The sequence below is a fragment of the Panthera tigris genome, chromosome B4 (assembly GCF_018350195.1).
Source record: "Panthera tigris isolate Pti1 chromosome B4, P.tigris_Pti1_mat1.1, whole genome shotgun sequence".
Classification (NCBI taxonomy): domain Eukaryota; kingdom Metazoa; phylum Chordata; class Mammalia; order Carnivora; family Felidae; genus Panthera; species Panthera tigris.
Window position 1 is genome coordinate 52844745 of NC_056666.1, and position 22526 is coordinate 52867270.

At 34.9% G+C, this 22526-nt stretch overlaps 1 long non-coding RNA gene across 1 annotated transcript in view; it reads right to left on the reverse strand.

Moving 5' to 3' along the window:
* Window positions 1-10248: 10248 nt before the first annotated feature.
* Window positions 10249-22526, reverse strand: part of LOC122240162 — a 34679-nt gene continuing 22401 nt past the window's right edge. The window contains exon 3 of the long non-coding RNA XR_006219522.1: window positions 10249-10442. This is a non-coding gene — a long non-coding RNA (uncharacterized LOC122240162). The remainder of the gene's footprint in view (window positions 10443-22526) is intronic.

Consider the following 22526-nt stretch of genomic DNA (forward strand, 5'->3'; position numbering starts at 1 on the left):
AAATTGTACATATATGGCCTATATGTACTACATGTACAATTTTTAAAAGCACAATGACAAATAGGCATATACAAACCACCTCTTTTAAAAATTTGAAAATTACTTGCAGCTCAAGTACATTTCCATTCCTCGTGCCCTTTTCTGTCATCAATACTCTAAAACTTTTACTAAACATTCCCTTGATATTTTTGTATGGCTTTACCACATACGTATGTCCTAAAAAATATACTGTGTAGCTTTGTCTGTTCTTTACTTTTTTGAAATTCTTAAACCTGTTTATTTATTTTTGAGAGAGAGACAGAGCATGAGCAGGGGAAGGAGCAGACAGACAGGGAGACACAGAATTTGAAGCAGACTCCAGGCTCTGAGCTATCAGTACAGAGCCAGACTCGGGGCTCAAACCCAAGAACTGTGAAATCATGACCTGAGCTGAAGTTGATCGCTCAACCAACTGAGCCACCCAGGTGCCCCTGTTCTTTACTTTTATATGCTGGTAATAAATCATACAGTTATGTGTACTCCAATGATTTTTCCCACCCTGAAGATTATATTTTTAGTTGCTTCCATGTTGATACCATGGTTCATTCATTTTCAAAATTGTGTGATACATAACTACATGAATTTAAGGTGATTTACCTATGTAGTCTCCCATCAATGTACATTTGGATTATTCCAAACTCTGACTCTATTGACATGTTAAAATATATCTCCAACGTGCATATAGAGAGTTCTCTATGGTATGTTCGTTGGAATAGAATTGTTGGGTATAGTGAAGGTATAACTTCTACTTTAAGAGGTAATGCCTAATAGTTTTACACTGATTATACCAACATGCACCCTCACCAGTACTTTATAAAGTTTCTGTTCTACCATATGCTTTCCAGCATTTCAATTATCAATCTTTTAAGTTTTTATCAATATCAGAAAATATCTCCTTTTATTTTTATTTTGTATTTTCTTAACTTCATAAATTTGGCTACTCAGCTTTCTTCCTGTGTCAAATGCTTCTTATTTTTTCCCATTTTTATAATGTATTTTTTGTTTTTATATATTGCTTTGTGGGAATTCCCTATATATTCTGTATATAAAGTTTTCTTGCTCATGTTCTTGGGACATATCTTCTCCTGACCTAGTTTGTTGTTTGTCTTTTCATGTTGTATTTTGATGATAAGTTCTTTGTTTTAATGTATTTGAATATTGATCCTTTCCTTAGAATCCTTTGTATGCCTTATTTAAGAAATCCTTCCCTACTCTGATGTGTTTTCCTATGCTTTCATTCAAGTTTTCTTTATCTTTTTAAAGTTCTATCTTCCACAAGTAAGTTTGAGTCTATGTTGTAGAAATAAGTTTTTTGTATTGGTGAAAAGCAGAGTTCAAATTTTATTTATTTAATATGGATACAAAATTTCCCCGGCACTATTTGTGGATAGTTCATTCTTTCCCAAATGACCAGGAATTCTATCTCTGTCATGTCAGATAGCCATATATTGACAGGTCTATTTCTTGGCCTGCCCTATACTTGTTTCCACTGGTCTGTTCTTCTGTACCAGTAGCACATTGTCTTAGTTAAATTTTGTAAATGATGAATTTTATTTTTAATAAGGCACTTTCTTATTCCTCCATCTCTTCCCCCTCTATCTTTTCCCTCATGAATAATTTAGCTATTCTCAATCCTTGGTTCTTGCATATAAATTTTAGAAATAGCTTTATCAAATTCCAAGCTTGTCCAAGCTCAAATTCTTTTGAGATTTTGATGGGAATTTTATTCAATCTATTCATCTATTTAGGGAGAATGACACTTTTTTTTAGTCTATCCATGAATATGGTACATATTTCCATTTATACAGACCTTACTTAATTTCTTTCACCATAATATTATTTTACTCCTATTTATATTTATTTCTGGCTACTATTTTTTTTATTGTAAATAGTATACTTGTCAAATGTTTTATTATTTCCATGTATACAGAAATTCAGTTGACTTTAGTATACTATCCTTATATTTGTCAATCTTATCATACTCTTATTCTAATAATCTTCAGAAAATTGAATTTATCTATAGAGACAATTATATAATCTACAAATAATAAAAGACTTCTTTCTTCTTTTCCAATTCTTATACTTTATTCTTCTAATTACATTACACTAGCTAAGAGCTCCAATAGAATAGAATAGAAATCATTAAAAGGTGTATCAATGAATTCTTCCTGATTTTCAAGAGTTGGCTTGCTAATATTTAGGATTTTTGCATTTATGCTTCCAAAGATAGCATAGCATAAATTGGTCTTTTTTTTTTTTAACATTTATTTTTGAGAAAGAGAGACAGTGTGTGAGCAGGGGAGGGGCAGAAAGAGAGAGACACACAGAATCCGAAGCAGGCTCCAGGCTCCAGGCTCCATCCAGGATCCATCCAGGCCCAAAGCTGTCAGCACAAAGCCCGGTGGGGGCTTAAACCCCATCTCACAAACGTGAGATCATGACCTGAGCCAAAGTCAGCCACTTAACCGAGCCACCTGGGCACCCCTAAGTTGGTCTTTAATATTCCCTATTTTTATATTCTTTATTTGACTTTTATGCCAACATTATACTGTCTTGTCAGTTGAGTTGGGGAGTGGTCTCTTCTGTTAAAGACTTTGTTTTAAAGTACATCATTTGTTTTTTGAATGCTTGACAGAATTAACCTATAAAATCATCTGAGACTGATATTTTATTCATGGGAACAATTTTTGTTATTGGAAAATTAATGTTTTTACAGGTTCTTATCTTTCTAAAATTATTTCATTTTAACCATATTTTCAACTTTATTAGCAAAAATATCCATTATATTCTTTTTTAATCATTTTGATATCTGGTTAATCTGTATTAAATTCTTTTTTGCATTCCTATTAGTATTTATTTTTTTTTCATTGATCAATCTTTTTTGGCTTATATGAAATAATTTCTTCCAAGAATTATCTTTGAGCTTTGCTGATCTTTTCTACCCATATTTCTTTTCTGTCTTCTTAACTTCCTTTTCTTAAATAATTTTTTTAATGTTTATTTATTTTTGAGAGAGAGACAGAAAGAGAGAGCAGGGGAGGAGCAGACAGAGAGGCAGGCACAGAATCTGAAGCAGGCTTCAGGCTCTGAGCTCTCAGCACAGGACTTGATGTGGGGCCCAGACTCATGAACTGTGAGATCATGACCTGAGCCAAAGTGGGACGCTTAACCAACCGAGCCACCCAGGCACCCCTGTCTTCTTAACTTCTGCTTTTATGTTTATACTTCTGATTTCTATGGAATTATAGTTTTTTTTAAATCTTTAATTAGATAATTAATGAATTATATTTCTTTTCCCCTAATGTAAGTATTTAAGGATATATATTTCCCTGTAATACTACTTTAGTTCTATCCCTCAAGCTTTGATATATAGGGGTTTTTTTTTTATAATATCTTAATTTTTTTGATCATTTTAAGGCTCACAGCAAAATGAAGGGAAAGTACAGAGATTGCCCATACACTCCCTTGCTCCTACACATATATAACTTTCCCCATTATCATTATCCTCCACATCAATGGTATGTTTGTTACAATTGATGATCCAACCTTGAAACATCATAATCACCCAAACTCCATAGTTTACATTAGGGTTCACTCTTGGTTTTATACTTTCTGAAGGTTTGGACAAATGTAAAATGGCATATGTCTATCATAATATTATTATGCAGAGTATTTTTACTGCACTAAAAATGTTCTATGCCTCTATGATCATGGTCTGCAATTTTCTTTTCTTGTATTTCTTTGGTCTGGTTTTGGTATAAAAGTATTTCTGGCCTCATAACGTGAGTTAGGAAGTAGTCTCTCTGCTTCTATCTTCTGGAAGAGATTATAGAGAATTGGTATAATTCATTCATTAAATTTTGGTGTAGTTCACCAGTGAGCCCACCTGTGCCTGGCACTTTCTGTTTTGGAAGGTTATTAATTATTGATTGAATTTCTTTAATAGGTATGGACTTTTTCTGATGTCTGTTTATTCCAGTTTGAGTTTTGACAGATTGTGTCTTCTAAGTAATTGGTCCATGTCATCTAGGTTATCAAATTTATGGACATAGAGCTCTTCATAATATTTCTTTATTATCCTTTTAATATCTATGGAATCTCTGATGATGCCTCCTTTTTTATTTCTGATGTTAGTAATTTGTGTCTTTTCTCTGTTTTCCTTAGTTAGCCTGGCTAGAGGCTTATCAGTTTTATAATCTTTTCAAAGAACCAGCTTCCAGCTTTGTTGATTTTCTCTATTGATTTTCTGTTTACAGTTTCACTGGTTTCTGCTCTAATTCTTGTTATTTCTTTTCTTATGATTGTTTTGGAATTAATTGTATCTTCTTTTTGTAGTATCCTAGAAGCTTAGATTATTGATTTTTGATCTTCTTTTTTGAATATATGCATTTGCTGCTATAAATTTCTCATTAAGCCATGCTTTAACGTGTCCCATGAACTTAGATAAGTTGCATTTTCATTTTCATTCAGTTCAAAATATTTAAAAATTTCTCTAGATATTTCTTCCTTGACCCATGTGCTATTTAGAAGTATGTTTTTCAATCTTCAGGTATTTTGAGATTTTCCAGTTATCGTTCTGTTATTTCTGTGGCCTAAGAGCAGACATTATGTGATTTCTGTTCTTTTAAAGTTGTTAAGATGTATTTAATGGTCCAAAATATGATCTATTTTGGTAAATATTTCATGTGAGCTTGAAAACAATGTGTATCCTGCTGTCACTGGATGAAGTAATCCATACATGTCAATTATATCCAGTTGCTTTATGGCATTGTTGAGTTCAACTATGACCTTACTGATTTTCTGCCTGCTGAAACTGTCCGTTTCTAAAAGAGGAATGTTGAATTCTCCAACTATGATAGAATATAATTATAATTCTATCAGCTTTTACCTTACATAGTTTCATGCTCTGTCGTTAGACACATACATGGTAAGGATAGGTAAGAATCTTCTTCTTTGATATTTAATATTTTCTAGATTTCATTTTTATTTTTTTACCCCAGAGTTATAAACTGGTATATTTTTAATTTGCCTGCGAATGACTTTAAAAATTATCTTGTTATTAAGTGCATTTAAATTTTTTTTTAATGTTTATTTATTTTTTTGAGAGAGAGAATGCAAGTGGGAGAGGGGCAGAGAGAGAGGGAGACACAGAATCCAAAGCAGGCTCCAGGCTCGGAGCTGTCAGCACAGAGCTCGAAGTGGGGCTCGAACTCACAAAGTATGAGATCATGACCTGAGCCAAAGTCAGCTGCTTAACTGACTGAGCCCCCCCAGCCACCCCTTATTAAGTGCATTTTTAAAAACAACATGCTCTCTAAGATATTATTCTTTGAAACTTGTTAACGTGCTCTTTATTCTATATCATTTAATCAATTTTTGTAAATATTCCATGTATCTTTGAAAGAACATACATTTTGCAGTTTTGGGGTGCAATTAATTATATGTATACATTTGAGCAAATGTTATAATTGATTTATAATTATATTTTAATATCATTTCAATACTTATTAATTTCTTTTCTGATTTATCTATCATTTATTGAGGTAGTTGCCTAATTTTATAGTATGTTGATAAATTTATTATTTTCTTCTTTTGTGGACTTTGAAAATGTATGACTAGACAAATGTCAATTTAGAAGTGTATCTTACTGAGACATTAAATCTTTTATCAGTAGGAGGTGATTTCAGACATATAACTTACAAGTAGATAAACCTGTTGTATTTTGTTTCTTAGATACATGCAAAAGTATTGTATTTCCCATTGGTAAATGCAACTCAAGGTGGAAACAATTCCAAATCTTTCAGAATAAATGAAAAATATTTCAAAGAGAAACAGCTGGTCTGACTAATTCATGAAGTATAAAGAACTTTCATCACACACGATTAACATTAAAATACAGTGTCACAAGTTAATAGGTAGAGTTTCATTTTTCTTTCTCAGTAGGCTGTAAAATAATAATCTCCTTAATTCAGTGGCATATTGGATTAAGTTACACAAAATAGCCTGATATTTAAATCCATCCTGCTCATCTTTGCTTTTTTCTGGAAATTTTAGTCTATTTCCACTTCAAGATAGTTAATTTGTAGTTCATATTAGGCCCATTTATCCTATATTTTCCTCGCCACAGTATTTTTTAAATTCTATTTTATCTGTTTATTTATCCCACAAGTTAGATATTATTACTGTTCCCTATAGTCAGTGTTTGGTCAGGGTTATGCATAGGTTTCCATTTTCTTTGTTCACCAGTTCTTGCAACTCATATCTTTTTCTTAAATCATTTTCTGCAGGTCTCATGTTTGTCCTTTAGAGATTTCCTTAGCAATGTATGTTAGTATTAAAATTTTCAGTTTTTATTTGCATAAAACTGTCTTTATATCATTCTCAAACTTGGAAAAGTGTTTCACTGGGACTATAATTCTAGAATGGTAGTTACTTTCTCTTAGCATTTGAAGACATTATTTCTTTATCTTCTGTCTTATTTGTTGCTGTGTAGAAGTTAGTGGTTAGTTCTAATACTTTTTATTTTATAGACAATCTAATTATTTTTCTGGATGCTTTTAAGATCTTTTTGTTCTTGGTATTCTGAAATTTTATAAGGCAATGAAAACAATTTTTTGTTTAGTCTCCTTGGGATTCACTGGGTTTCCTAAGACTGAATTCTATTGTCTGTCATCAATATTTGAAAATTCTCAGCCTTAGCATCTTTGAATATTTGCCTTTTTACCATTCTTTCCAATCTCTCATTCTGAAACCCCAATAAGATATATATCAGACCCATTTATATTATTCCCATAAATGTCAATCTCACCTTCATGGATGGAGCTACAGAGTATAATGCTAAATGAAATAAGTCAGTCAGAGAAAGATAAATACTATGATGTCACTCATATTTGGAATTTAAGAAACAAAACAAATGAGCAAAAAGAAAAATAGAGGGAGAGAGAAAGAGAAACCAAGAAGCAGACTCTTAACTATAGAGAACAAACTGATGGTCACCAGAGGGGAGGGGAGATGGGGGGATGGATGAAATAGGTGATGGGGATTAAGGAGTGCACTTGTTATGACGAGCACAGGGTGATGTATGGAAGTGCTGAATCACTATATTGTACACCTGAAACTAATATAACACTGTGTTAACTAACTGAAATTAAAACAAAAGCTTTAAAAATATTAATCTTGCCTTCATATTTTTTATCTTGTTGATTCTTTGCAGTACATTCTGTGTAATCTTTAGTTCTATCTCCCTGTTTATCAATTCCATCTTTACTTATATCTAATATGCTATTTAATACATTTATTGAATTCATGAACAATTTATTGAATTTAGCACATTCTGAATTCTTTTTTTTAATTTTTTAAATATTTGTTTATTTATTTATTTTTAATGCTTATTTATTTTCGAGAGAGAGAGAGAAAGACAGAGTGTGAGCAAGGGAGTGGGGGCAGAGAGAGAGAGGGAGACACAGAATCCAAAGCAGGCTCCAGGCTCTGAGCTGTCAGCACACAGCCTGGCTCAGGCCGCAAACTCCTGAACCATGAGATCATGACCTAAGCTGAAGTAAGACGCTTAGCCAACTGAGCCACCCAGGCATCCCCTGAATTCTTAATATGAGTTATAATATTTCCTATTTTCTAGAAATTCTATGCAGTTATTCAGTGTTTTTTTGTCATTTTTTAGTTTGGGTGTTTTTGTGTATATGACAGTTTGATATGCTTTTTAAACATTTTAAACATAGTTCTATTTCTATATGATAGTTCTATAAATTTCTTGCATGTTTTAGATTCTGAAAATTTTTATTTCAAATGATTTCCTCTAGGTAGCTTGCTTCTTTGATTATTTTGTGATTTATTAGCCATAGGCTTCTGTTTCTTGGACCTTTATTTATTGGAATTCTTTGAGGTCTGAGGTTGAAGTTAACTAAAGCACTCATTTTTGTTGTTGTGTGTTTTTGTTTGTAGGCAGTTGAGGGCACTAGCAATATAACCTTAAGTATTCAGCTTCAGCCTTTTTGAATTCATCAAATATTCTGCCCTAAACCCACGTGATGCCTGGCTTCTGACCAGGAACCACTCATCACCTCCCTACCATCCTTCACCCACCACCATCCAGAGTGAAGGCTGAAGCAGGCAAAAAAAAAATTTTCAGCAAGAATGTTTTTAGTCAACCCATTGAAGGGATTGTTTTGGGGGCCTTGATTTACACAATGGTGCGTCTGTTCTGATTTAGACATTGGGAGTGCCCCTAGTTTTGTCTCTTTCCCTGTCACATAGGACATTTGAAATTCAAGCTCTATTTCATCAAGAATGTGAAGATGCCCGAGGCAAATGCCTATATACTATGCATCAAAAAATTCACCCTATTTGCCACGTAGCTAATGCTTGCCTATCGAAAGATGGTTGTGTGTGTTTGTGTGTGTGTGCATGCACGTGAGTGCACATGCATAAAATTGATCCAGACTTTTTGCTGTTCCGTACTGGAAGTGTTACTTCAGACAGCTAAACCACTACAGTACCAGAAAAAAAAGATAGACTTCTTGGAGACTTTTACTGTTACAGTGAAATAGTTTCGTAACTCTTATGACTAAAGAGCTAAAAAAGCTCAAAATCAAGCTCAGAGTTTACTGGGAGATATTTTCTACATAACAGGAAATCGATCTGGAATGAGTAAGGCCCTGAGAATTGAAACAAGTGTGTAGAAGAAGAGAAGAAGACTAATTGGAGAACTCTGAAGTTTATTGCCCTCTGAGTCTCCCCCATCTTGGAAAGGGGCAACTTCTCTTGCTCTCTCCCCTTTCCTTTATTAACCAACTCCTGTTCTAGTGTCAAGACACTATCATTCTCTTACCTGAGATGATTAGCTTCCCAAAGGAAGCCAGTTCTTACCTCCCGTTTTATCAAAACCGAATACATTGATATTTCAAAATGCCCTCAGGAGTCAACTCTAAGTTTATACCCTGGATTGGGGTGCCTGGTGGCTCTGTCAGTTTAGTTTCCAACTCCTGATTTCAGCTCAGGTGATGATCTCATGGTTTGTGAGTTCAGCCATGCATCTGCTTAGGATTCTCTCTCTCTCCCTCTCTCGCGGCCCCTCCCTCTCTCTCTCTCAAAATAAATAAATAAACATTAAAAAAAAAAGTTTACACCCTGGAGAAGAAATGCCCACACAAAAGAGCTATAGAACTCCCTTAATATATATTAGAAATGATCTCAAGAATATATATGGAAATGAAATTTTAGGGTCCTCAGCTAAGCAGAAAAAAACATAACCTCAGATCAGGTGAAATTTGCCAATAATGAAGCAATTTCTAGAAAACCCTGAATCTGATAGTTTCCTGGGTGGACTAAGACTTCATTCAATATTGATTGACAAATGAAAATAAAATTCAAGAAATGAATAAAAAAACATAAAATAAGATGGTAAAACTAATTGAAATATGCACATGTATATAAACACAAAAATTTGCCTTTTGGAAGCAAGCAGTTATTAGAATGGATTATTAAAATTCCATTCATATACTGTTTATAAGAGACAAACTTAAAACACAAGGACACTAAAAAACTGGAAGAAGACAACGTCATTGGTGAGGACCTTCAGAGTCTAGAGGTTTTGACCACATCTGGTGTCCCGCTTTGACCCTTTTACCAGGTGGCCTGAAGAGCTGCCAACTTTCAGTGGCACTAGGAGCGAGAGAAGACTCTCCGTTAGGCAGCCGGCAATACAAATGATAACTGGGTCCTTATGAAACAGCAAGTACAATGACTCGTGAGTCTCAGACGATCAGGATGCTTCATAATCCATGGTAAGCCCCATAAGGGAATCAGTGTTCCGTTCAGTTCCCAACAAAGCCACCCTCTTTATGGCAAGTTACTGTATTTGTGAGAAGGAGTTTCTAGCTTGCTCCTGGATTCAGGTGTTAACCGGAAGAGTGAATCAGGGGAATGTGGGGCTCAAACTGACCATCATACATTAGATCCTACCAGATCTTGTGTTTGTTTAGTCACACACTCAGATGTGCTCCATGCCATTTGATCATTTAGAAGAGTATTTTTCAAACTATTTGGTCTAAGATCCACAGTGAGAAATACTGTCATCATAAATACACTCATACACACATATTTGAAAAAAAAAGTTTTCCAACACAAAAATACTTTTACTATATACAGTACACTGTGATGTTTTTATTCTATTTGATCCTAGTTAATCTTCAAGTTCTGGCTGCAACCCATTACATTTAATTCACAACCCGCTAAAGGTGGGGGCATGCAATTTATCTCTTATGGTATCTCTCAGACCTCATCTTGAAGGCACAAGCAAACCGTACATCCTCAGTGGGTCTACGTGATCCTCACTGCCAGGGTCTCATTCAGTCTGCACCTGGGACTCCCAGGGAGTTCTTTATGACCTGTTGATGAAGAAGAAAAAAACTGAGCTGGGAGTAATAATTCTACTCTGCTATGTCAATAAACAAGCACAGTTGGTGAATTTCTAAAGTGGGTAAGGATTTTGTAGTTCTTTCAACTGTATTCTCTGCCCCAATCACTATTTTAAATGGTGAAAGTTCTATACCTTGATGAAAACTGTCATCATTTGCTGTCATCTCAAAGTAACTCTGTCCTTCCAAGTTAGAATTATAAACAAGAATAATGTTTTTTTCAAGTAAGTAACCTAGTTTTAGGTTTGTCACCTTATGTTCTTTTTTTAAAGAATTTTTTTGATGTTTATTTATTTTTGAGAGAGACAGAGACACAGTGTGAGTGAGGGAGGGGCAGACAGAGAGGGAGACACAGAATCTGAAGCAGGTTCCAGGCTCTGAGCTGCCAGCACAGAGCTCAATGTGCGGCTTGAACTCACAAAGTGTGAGATCATGACCTGAGCTGAAGTTGGACACTTAACTGAGCCACACAGGTGCCCCAGCTTATATTCTTTAATAAATACCATTATGTATTTACAATACCATGTTGAATGTAATTTTTGTTTTCTTAAAATAAAATAAAAATTTTATCATTAGAAGTGTTCTCAAAAATAACTTTTAAAAAAACTGTCGTGTTGAACCCACAATATGGTCAATTAATCTTCAATAAAGCAAGAAAGAATATCCATCAGAAAAAAGAGTGTCGCTTCAGTGGTGTTGGGAAAACTGGACAACAACACACAGAAGAATGAAACCGGACCACTTTCTTACACCATACACAAAAACAAAATCAAAATGTATGAAAGACCTGTGAGAAAGGAAACCATCAAATCCTAGAGGAGAACACAGGCAGTAACTTCTTTGACTTCAGCCATAGCAACTTCCTCCTAGATATGTCTCCTGAGGTAAGGGAAATAAGAGTAAAAATAAACTTGGAGACTTCATCAAAATAAAAAAGCTTCTGCACAGTGAAGGAAACAATCATTAAAACTAACAAGCAAACTTCAGAATGGGAGAATATATTTGCAAATGACCTAATAAAGAGTTAATATCCAAAATATATAAAGAACTTGTAAAACTCAACACTCAAAAGAGAAATAATCCAATTAAAAAAGGGCAGAAGACATGAATAGACATTTTTCCAAAAGAGACATCCATGACCAACAGACACATAAAGATGCTCAACCTCAGTGATCAATAGGGAAATACAAATCAAAACTACAATGGGATACAACTTCACCTGTCAGAATGGCTAAAATCAATAACACAGGAAACAACAGGTGTTGGCAAGGATGTGGCAAAAGGGGAACCTTATTGCACTGTTGGTAGGAATGCAAACTGGTGCAGTTACTATGGAAAACAGTATGGAGGCACCTCAGAAATTTAAAAATAGAATGACCCTAAGAGCCAGCAATTGCACTACTAGGTATTTACCCAAAGAATACAAAAATCCTAGTTCAAAGCGATACATGCATCCCAATGTTTATAGCAGCATTATCTATAATAACCAAATTATGGAAACAGCCTAACTGTCCATCCACTGATGAATGGATAAAGAAAAGGTGGTATGTATGTATGTATGTATGTATGTATATAATGTACATATGTGTTTGTGTGTTTGTGTGTGTGTGTAATGGTATATTAGCCATAAAAATAATGAAATCTTGTTATTTGCAATGATGTGGATGGAGCTAGATAATATTATACTAAGTGAAATAAATCAGTGAAATACCATATGATTTCACTCCTATGTGGAATTTAAGAAACAAAACACATAAGCAAAGGGAAAAAATAGAGAGGCAAACGAAAAACAGACTCTCTTTGTTCTTTGCTATAAAGAACAAATTGATGGTTACTGGAGGGGAGGTGGGTGGGGGGATGGGTTAAATAGGTGTTGGGGATTAAGGAGTGCACTTGTGGCAAACACTGGGTATTGTATGAAAGTATGGAATCACTATATTGTACACATGAAACTAATATTACACTGTATGGTAACTGAATTTAAATAGAAACTTAAAAAATAAAAATAAAAAACTGTCATGTCATTGATGAGAAAACTAAAGTCTGTAGAAGTAATCGACTTATTATTGTCACACAGTATTGAATACTAGAGCCAAAACTACAATTCAGGTCTTCTGATATCTCAGCTAGTATTCTTAAATGTTCTTTGTTTCACTGTGTCTAAAGGGGAAGCTTCTCATTTATAATCCATGTTGAGCACTGAGTGAAAATAACAACTTCATCAAAATGTTTCTAAGGGGTGAGTAAATCAGTCACAAAGTGATTCTAGTGATCTTTATGCCTAGCTCAAGTACCATTCAGATCCAGAAAGAGGGGACTAGCCCCAGAGTGGGCTGTTCTTTCATCATTCCGTACAACCCAGATAATTATATTGTTTTAACACTAATGTTAACGTCTTGCTGAAGAAGCTTGAAATATGTTTTCTTAACACTACAGTGTGGAAAATGAGCAAATACTACCGTGACTCTGATTATTACTTTTGTTTTGTAAAATGTTATTTGGAAGCCAAATGTAGCATCTCTAGTCAAAGACATGCCTCATGAAACTGAAAATACTTTTAAAGGTCCGTAAGAAGTGTCCTCTAATCATGTCCCTCTTATAAATCATTAGTTTCAACAAAAACAAGGATAAAGTAAAACTGAAAGGTCATGCCCTCATGTCAGAATAGAACTAGTATTTATGTGTATCCAATAGACTTGGATAATTTAGATACTTCATCTTCTCTGTGTTCCTGCCCACTTCCACTGTTTTTTCCATTTTTTTTCACACAACATATCTGTGTTGGAAAGCAATTCAAACATCTAGATATTACTAATTATTCCAATGTCTGTTATCATGTTATTGAAATATCTTAGCCATGTACTAAATATCCATGAAGTTTACTGGCAAGTTTGTTCTCTCAACCACCTTTCTACCAGCAATGCTAAAATGGAGAAGAATTTGGCTGTTCATAAAGTTTGGTCTCAGTTATACAATATAGCAGTTACCAACCCTGTTTTTATCACTTGATTCCAACCTCCATTTGCTATTTCTGCTATTTCCTTTTTTTTCCTGTTTTTTTATAAACTTGTACTCTAGTACACAATACTAGAGTTCCCCACCATTATTGGAATTATCCACTTAAGTGTTAAATCTGCCTCTGGCAAACCAAGAAATTCAGAAATTCTTTTGTATAAAACGAATTCAATGATGCTCGATAACTCTGTTATATAATTATAAAAACAATTCACATTTGCTAGCATGTTTGAAGCCACAAGACTTGAGGTTGGACAACCTGACTTTTATCAGAATCATCAATTTCATAGTTACCATGACAGGTCCTGAGCATTAGGTTAGGAGCTCTGTGAGTACCAGTTCAGTTAATCCTCACCAACGTCATTAAGACAAAAGTGCCATTAGTATTGCATCCTCATTTTTGTGGGTAAGGAACCTGAGGCATAGACAAATGTAGTTTGTTACCCAAGGCACAGTGGTTGGTGAGAGGAAGGAGGCCATGAATCCAGGTTCATCTGCAGCTAGTGATTGGCATGTATAGTTTTAAGTAAATGAAAATTAGCCAGGATGTATGAAAGAAAGTCAGTACAACAATTTTATCCTTTTTAATAACCTTTTTGTTAATGCAAATGCTTCCAAAACAACTCAAAGGTTACTTTTACATTGTATGCTCCAATATGACCAAATATTTGGTGGTTCCCCTTACTTGTGAAAGATGGGCTTTTTCCAAATGAGAAATACTGCCTATTAATTTAAAAAGTTATTTCAAGTAAGATTTAAAGTAGGGAACCCAAACCTAAATAGTGGTGAGCTAGGTACATGAGTGATTCAGAAAGGTTGAGGGCAGCAGTAACTAGGAAATGCGGTCTAATCCAGTGGTTCTCAAAGTGTGATCCCCTCACCCGCAGCATCAGCATCACCTGAGACCTTGTTAGAAATACATTCATTCATCAGCCCCGTCCCAAACCTACTGAATCAGAAACTCTGAGAGTGGGGCCCAGCAATCTGTCAGCACAGACCCTCCAGGTGTTTCTGATGAATGCTTCGGTGAAATATTGGTACTGGTCCCCAACCAGCAGTTTTGACTCCAGGGGTTCCAGGCACTTGTTGCTGGGAGAACCCTGGGAGACCACTTTGTAAAGCTTCCTGAGTTTTCAAAGTATGCCAGAAATACAGAATTTTATGTGAATTTTTAAATGTTAAGTGACATTTTAGTTAAAATGAAAAAGTAAGAAAAATCTATGATGGCTAAATAAAACATTTCTGCAGATCAAAACTTCCCTGGGTTGCCACTCTTTGGTTTTTAGTTTAGAGTATTTATTACAAGACAGAATGTTGTCAGTATACTTAGCCTTTACCCACATTTCTTGTACTAAGAAGTACACAAGAACTATTTGATTCTTCTTGAGAAGGTGAAGAGTCGATTAAGCAGTTTTTTTTTCCTTTGAGATTTGTTACCAGAGGACTAGTAATAAATAATACAAATAGCCAAACTTTAAAAATAGCTTTTATATTTTACATAAGTAGTGAATTCACATAACTACATACAGACAAATATTACTGAAGGGTAAAATACGACACTTAAAAGTGTTATTCACCGTCCTACCCTACTTGCAATTTACCTTGTCAGAGATTAGGATTAGTCTATTTTTATAACATTTCATTTTTGACCCATTAACTTTGATATTTTATTTGAATCCCTACAATGAATGATAAAAAATTCTCCTATGTGACATTTCTTTCACCTGATGATGTCTATTCAATTATTATTTTATGATAAAACTTTATTAACTTAGGGTGCCTGTGTGGCTCAGTCAGTTAAGTGTCAGAGTCTTTGGTTTTGGCTCAGGTCACAATCTCATGGCTTTGTGGGTTTGAATCCCACATTGGGCTCTGCATGGACAGTGTGGAGACTGCTTGGGATTCTCTCCCCACTTGGGCTGTCTCAGTCTCTCTCAAAAAAAATAAATAAACTTTAAAAAAATAGAAAAACTTAGAGTAGTAATTCAGTTTAGTAACTATAATGATCTTCCTAGCTTTTCCTGTAAATTGATTCTGAATACTGTCAATAAATATCATTATAGTGTCATGATAAGTTCATAGGAGAATTTGTTGCTATGATTAGACTCAGAGAAAAGGAAATAGAACCCATATATTTAAACCTGGAACACTTGAAAAAGAATATCATCAAAGTCAGATTTCCTTTTTTTTCTTGTCATCTTAGAGTTTTCTGGGCATATACACACATCAGTCTCCTTGTAACCATATCATTTCCTTTCTTAAAATCCCTTGGTACTGTTTGATTAGTTCATATATATATATATATATACATATATATATATATACACATACATATATATTTATATATATGTATATATACACACATACACGTATATAATATGTATTTATATATAATTAATGTTATATACTATATATAATTATATATTATACATATTATAATTATTTATTATATAAATATGATATAATATATCTTTATATAATGAGTAAATATATTCATATAAATGTATTCATATTTATATTTATATATATTAAATGTATATATTTAATATATATGTTAAATTTGGTTGGGAATGTGAGAGTAGACTCAATAAATTTTCCATCACAGTCTGGAAGACAAAAGGATTGCTGATGAGAAGTCTGATATTAATTTAATTCTCATTCCTTATTGGTTTTTTTTCTCTGAAATATTTTAGTTCCATCCTCCACCCCTGTCCATCCTTTCAGAATTGTGGATGGAAAACTGACCAAGAACTTTGTGTAAATAGATGATGTATGTCAAAAATCAAGACACCCTTATAGGTATACGGGCAGGGAGGAGGCAGGTTGGCTAATTACCCTTTTAATGTCTGTAAAGGAAGGCTTTATGTGGGCAGAGGTGGGTGTAAACTATTTTATACGTAGGTTTCTTGGTGTATTTTTCTTCCCCTTTTCCTTGTGTCTCTTGTGGCAGCTCTGACATGCCTTAAGTTCTCCTGTGCATCTCTCTCAGATCCAGAGTCTAGGAGTTGTAATACCATTTTATTTAGAAGATGTTCTTGAAGTTTTCACCTAAGTGAAAAGTAATCAGTGCCCACTACACTGCATACAGAAGCAGGTGAAGGGAGTAGGGGACGCAATTCCCCCCAGATGACCTAAAGGCAGTTAATTAATTTCTAAGATCCACTCTACATCTGTTGATTTTGAGATGGGAGCTCCTTCAGGGCTCCCATATAACTGGTTGCTCTTGCCCCAAATGTTTGAACTCCTTTCTTTGTTTTCTTTTCTTTTCTTTTTTCTTTTCTTTTCTTTTCTTTTCTTTTCTTTTTTTTCTTTTCTTTTTCTTTTTCTTTTTCTTTTTTCTTTGTTTTTCTTTTCTTTGTTTTTCTTCTCTTCTCTTTTCTGATATCTTCATCTGGGATATCTCAACAGTTTTGCTTTTTCAGGTTTCTTTATCAGCAGCTCTTTGTTTTCTGCCTTCAGGAATTCCTCATTATTTTTGATCTGCTGATGGAGCCTTTCTTGTACATTATATTCACTTGCAAAATCTGAAGCCAGGTTAATCCAACTCTGTCTGCTATTGGACCAAAATGGACTACTCCTATTTTAAAACAAACTTCTCAGTCGGTTAAGCATCTGAGTCTTGATTTCAGCTGAGGTCATGATTTCATGGTTTGTGAGTTTGAGCCCCACATTGGGCTCTGTGCTGACAGTATGGAGCCTGCTTGGGATTCTCTGTCTCCCTCTCTCTCTCTGCCCCTCCCCTGCTCTTCCTCTTTCTCTCAAAATAAATAAACATTTAAAACAAACTCCTAAGGTCTTTTTTTTTAAAACTCCTAAGTTCTTATGACATCGGTGACTACAAGCATCTCTGCAGTCTGACTCCCAGATACTTTAGCAACTGTCTCCCTTCATTCTCCTTTTACCTGACTCCCTTCTGTCACACTGACTTTCCTGCCATTTCTCAAAGTTGGCAAGCTTGTTCACATCTCCAATATAGTCTGTACTCTTTCCCCAGATGTTCTTATAGACAAGTCCCTTAATCTGTTGTCTGTCACTTCTTCAAATGGGACCAGCTCAGAACACCCTGTCAAAAATAGTTTTTTAAGAGGTGTTGGTGTGTGTGTGTGTGTGTGTGTCTGTGTGCGTGTGTGTGTATGTGTGTGTGTGGTGGAATATTATGCAGCCATAAAAAAGATAAGCTCTTTCCATTTGTAACAACATAAATGGACCTAGATGGTATTATGTGAAGTGAAAGAAGAGAGATTGTGTCAGATTGAGAAAGACAAATATCATATGATTTCAATCATACATAGAACCTAAAAAAAAACAGAATTAGTGAATAAACAAACAAAAGGCAGAATCAGACCTACAAATAGAGAGAATGTAATTATAAAAATAACTGATAAAAATACTGATGGTTGTCAGAGAGGAAGAGGGTGGAGGGATGGACAAAATGGGTGAAAGGAAGTAGGAGAGATGGGCTTCCAGTTATAGGATGAATAAATCACAGGGATAAAAGATACAGCATAGGGAATATAGTCTATGATATTGTAATAGTGTTGTATGGGGACAGACGGTAAGTCAGCTGTGGTGAGCAGAGCACAGCATATAGAGAGATGTTGAATCACTTACACATCTGGCACTATTATAACATTGTGCGCCAAATATTCTCAATTAAAAAAAATTTTTAAGTAGTTTCTCTATTCCCTCAATCCTGTTTTATTTTTCTGATAGCTCTTCTTTTCTGATAGTATGCCATATATATATATATATATATATATATATATATATATATATGTATATATACATATATGTATATACATATATACATATATGTGTATATGTGTGTGTGTGTATGTGTGTATATATATACATATATATATATATATATATATATATATATATATATATATATTTGTCTAACTTATTCATCGCTCTGTATCCAGCACATGGAACAATACCTAGCAGGATGAATACCTGGTGAGTGAACAAATGAAACAGTTGTGCCCATTATAAAATCTGACATGTGGAGGGGTGCCTGTTTGGCTCAGTCAATTAGGCATCTGATTCTTTTTTTTTTAATTAAAGAAAAGTTTTTTTAACATTTATTTTTATTATTGAGAGACAGAGCATGAGCAGGGGAGGGGCAGAGAGAGAGGGAGACACAGAATCTGAAGCAGGTTCCAGGCTCTGAGCTGTCAGCACAGAGCCCGACGCTGGGCTCAAACTCACAAACTGCAAGATCATGACTTGATCCGAAGTCAGACGTTTAACTGACTGAGCCATCCAGGTGCCCCAGCATCTGATTCTTTAAGCTCATGTCTTGGTCTCAGGGTTGTGAGCTCAAGCCCTGCATTGGGCTCTGCACTGGTGGACACAAGCCTACTTAAACAAAATCTGGGGTGGATACCCCTTTATCTGACATATGATGGTCCAGGTACAGAGGAGTTAGATAATTTGGCTGTGGTTACAAAGCTAGAATTTAAACCCATATTTCCTATTCCAGAGCCCTAGCTCTTTTATTATTATTTTCTTAATGTTTATTCATTTATTTTTGAGGGAGAGCATGCACACGAGCAGGGGAGAGGCTGAGAGAGAAGGAGAGAGAGAATTCCAAGCAGGCTCCGTGCAGTCAGCACAGAGCCTTACGTGGGGCTCGAGCCCATGAACCGTGAGATCATTACCTGAAATCAAGAGTCAGATTCTTGACTGAGCCACCTTGACACCCCAAGAGCAATAGCTCATAAGCATTGTGCCACAGAACCTCTTGATTTGGGACTCTAATTAGCCAATTTAATGTAGTATGATAAATGCTAAGCTGAGGTGTTCCAAAGGTGAAGGTTTTCCTCTGTCTGCCATTTCCCATTACAGTGAACTCCAGGGGATAGTCTTGGTTCTTTTGATATATGAGATTTTTGGCTCAGGTCATGATCTCATGGTACAGGAGTTCGAGCCCTGCATCGGTCTCTGTGCTGACAGCTCAAAGCCTGGAGCCTGCTTCAGTTTCTGTGTCTCCCTCTCTCTCTGCTCCTCCCCCACTCACGCTCTGTCTCTCCCTCAAAATAAATAAACATTAAAAAACGATCTGGCTCAATTGGTTAAGTGTCTTACTCTTGATTTCAGCTCAGGTCATGATCTCACAGTCATGATTTCATGGTTGTGAGATCAAGCCTTGCATCATGCTCCACGCTTAACATGGAGCTTAAGGTTCTGTCTCTCTCTCCATCTGCCCCACTCTCCCGCTCATGGTCTCTCTCAAATAAAAAAAATTGTTTTATTCTGACATGTGGACACTAAATATTTGTGCTAGGTCTACTTTTGTCATCTAGCTCATCTAAAAAAAAACAACAAAAAAAAGTAAAAAAGAAAATTATTGCTGCAGGTAGAGTTCCTTTATTCAAATAAATAGTAGAGCTAATAAACGGTACAGCTAATACAATAAGTTCAGTAATCTTAAAATCTGAAAACATATATTGACAGATGCTGGCGAAATACATTCTGTCATCATTTCTGAAATGCTTCCGTGAGGATGCACAGCTTAATCGTTAAGCACAATGAGGTGAAGAGACCATTGTCCTCCTCCTTCTGTATGCTTTATTTTCTGTTCCATTTATTATTTGTCTAGTGCTTAACACCATAGCATCTATGTCTCATTAGTAAAAGGCAATCAGGAAAGACTGGAGTTGAAAAATTATGCCCTGAAATACTCATTTGAAAGCAGTCTGCCCAAGAGAAAGATCCTCCAACTGGAATGCCAACTAACATCCCAAGTGACCAAAGACTGTCAATGTCCCTGACTGAGTCTCAGTTTCTCATCTGTAAAATGACAGCCGTGAAACTGAGTGACATTCAAGGCCTTCTTCTGCTCTAATTCTCTACATTTAAAGAACTCATATAAATATGACTAGTGTTAGACATGATTCTGAAGTATTTTCCTGTACTCATTTTTATTACATCATAGCAGTCATTGATTGTGAAACTTTGTAATGATAGACAAATACAGCATGATTATAAAACACACATTAGGAAATGGTACAGTTTCCATCCAGTGTTCTCAGCCTCAGGCCCTTACATGTAAGATACAAATGGAAAGGCCTGTAAGGAAGTAGTTGGCAGCATGGTCACTAGAGTCACACTGGCTAGGTGAAAATCTGGGTTCAACCACTCTGGGTAAATGAACTTGGGCAAGTCATTTTACTTATCTGGGCCTCCATTGCCTTATCTGTGAAGCGAGGATACTTTATAGGTTCTCTGAGAATGAAATTACTCTATTTGAGTAAAGTCCTGAGAATATTGCCTGGCATCTATAAAGTATTACTTAAGTATTTTTCTACTGTGATTACCTAGTTCAAAGGGTAAATACAAGAATTAAATAAGAAAACACACATTAAAATAATATAATATCTAGCAGAAAGAAATTCATTAATCCAACAAATATTTACTGAGGACTTCCTTTGTGCCAGTCATGGGTCTAGATACTAGGGACAAACATTTATTAATATTGAATTATGATCCCTGCTCTCCTGGGGTTTGTACTCTAGTGAAGAAGGGCAGGAAATATACAATTAAGTAATTAAGCATAATGTTTAAGGCGGTGAAAATTGGTTAGAATGAAAATAATTTGGAGGAGAGAATGTTCAGATCCTATTATATTTAAGATGGCCAAGGAAGTCTTGTCTGACAAGATCGGTTTTCTTTCCCCAAGTTAACTCGTATGATAAACAGAACTTTACAAATGCATAGTGTCAATGCCATTATCATCATATTTCCTTAAACTGAATTGTTATGAAGTAAGGGTTTGCATTTGGTATGTCATCGCTATTATTCTGATAAAAATTAGAATAGTGGCAAGTGTGTTTTTGATGGTTCATGGATACATTTGGAAAACAGGCTGTTATTTTTTTGTCATTTCCAATAAAATCATTAACCTAGAGTTCATCCTATGATGAGTATTTTTTTAAATATATATCATACGAATTTTCAGTGTACACAATAACTTTAAAATGCATGCTTAATGTCTGCAAAATACATAAATGCCATTGAGCATTGATTAGGAAATTGAGGATTACAGAGATGTCCGAATTCATACCAGCAATAGAGCAGCACTCAACCCTATGTCCTTGATTCTAAATTCAGAATTCTCTCTACGACTCTAAACTACTTGAATAATAATATATTTAATTGGCTAGAATCTGCAGTGTCTTAATTTTTTTGTTCTTAGATACTCAAACTGGCCTTTTCTTCCATTTGTTTTCATTCCTGAGGACCAGATTGCACAAGATAATTTCATTTGCAGCATTAGTGGACTTTCATGGCCTTTGCCCTCAGATGAGAAAAATGTAGAATTCATTATTTTTCATATTCAGTATCTCATTTATAATTCAACAAATTCAACAGGGTTTTGTTTTGTTTTTTGCTACCATAGAGCTTCTCTTCAGTGGTAAACAGTTTACCCAATAGACCTGTTTAACTCCAGTAAAGATATCAGTATAACGTGAAACATGGTAGTTCTAGAACAGTATGTTCTACTGAAGCATGGAAAGCTACTTGTTCTCTGGTACAGACTGAAAGCCATAAAGAAGAGCAAATGTGAGCTGGAGAAATGATGAATATTCATGCTGCACAAAGACACTGATTTCCATAGTGGGGCAACATCTGGAGCAGCTAATGGGGTCAGGCTGCTCTTAGTCACCTGCATGCCAGAGAGAGACCTTCACACTTAGGAAAACCGAGCAAAAGTAAGAGGCAGTAATTTAAAATTGTATTCAAATATTGTGCCTATGGAATTAATGACGTGTTTTTAAATATATATTCGATTCATGAGACTGGCTACATAGGAAGGCATTATTTTAGAAGCATTTAAAAATATAGTCCCATTAAGTCATTTTGTAAAAAGAGTAATAAATGACATTTTTATTGGTTTATATCATCTTCTCGGGTTTTTTACAATGTGATTTTCTTGGCTTGGAAAAAAGAAAAAAACCAAAAAGCGCTAGTGACTTACTCTCCTAAACATGGCAAAAATAGAAAAGAAGACATAAATATAATGCACACAATAAT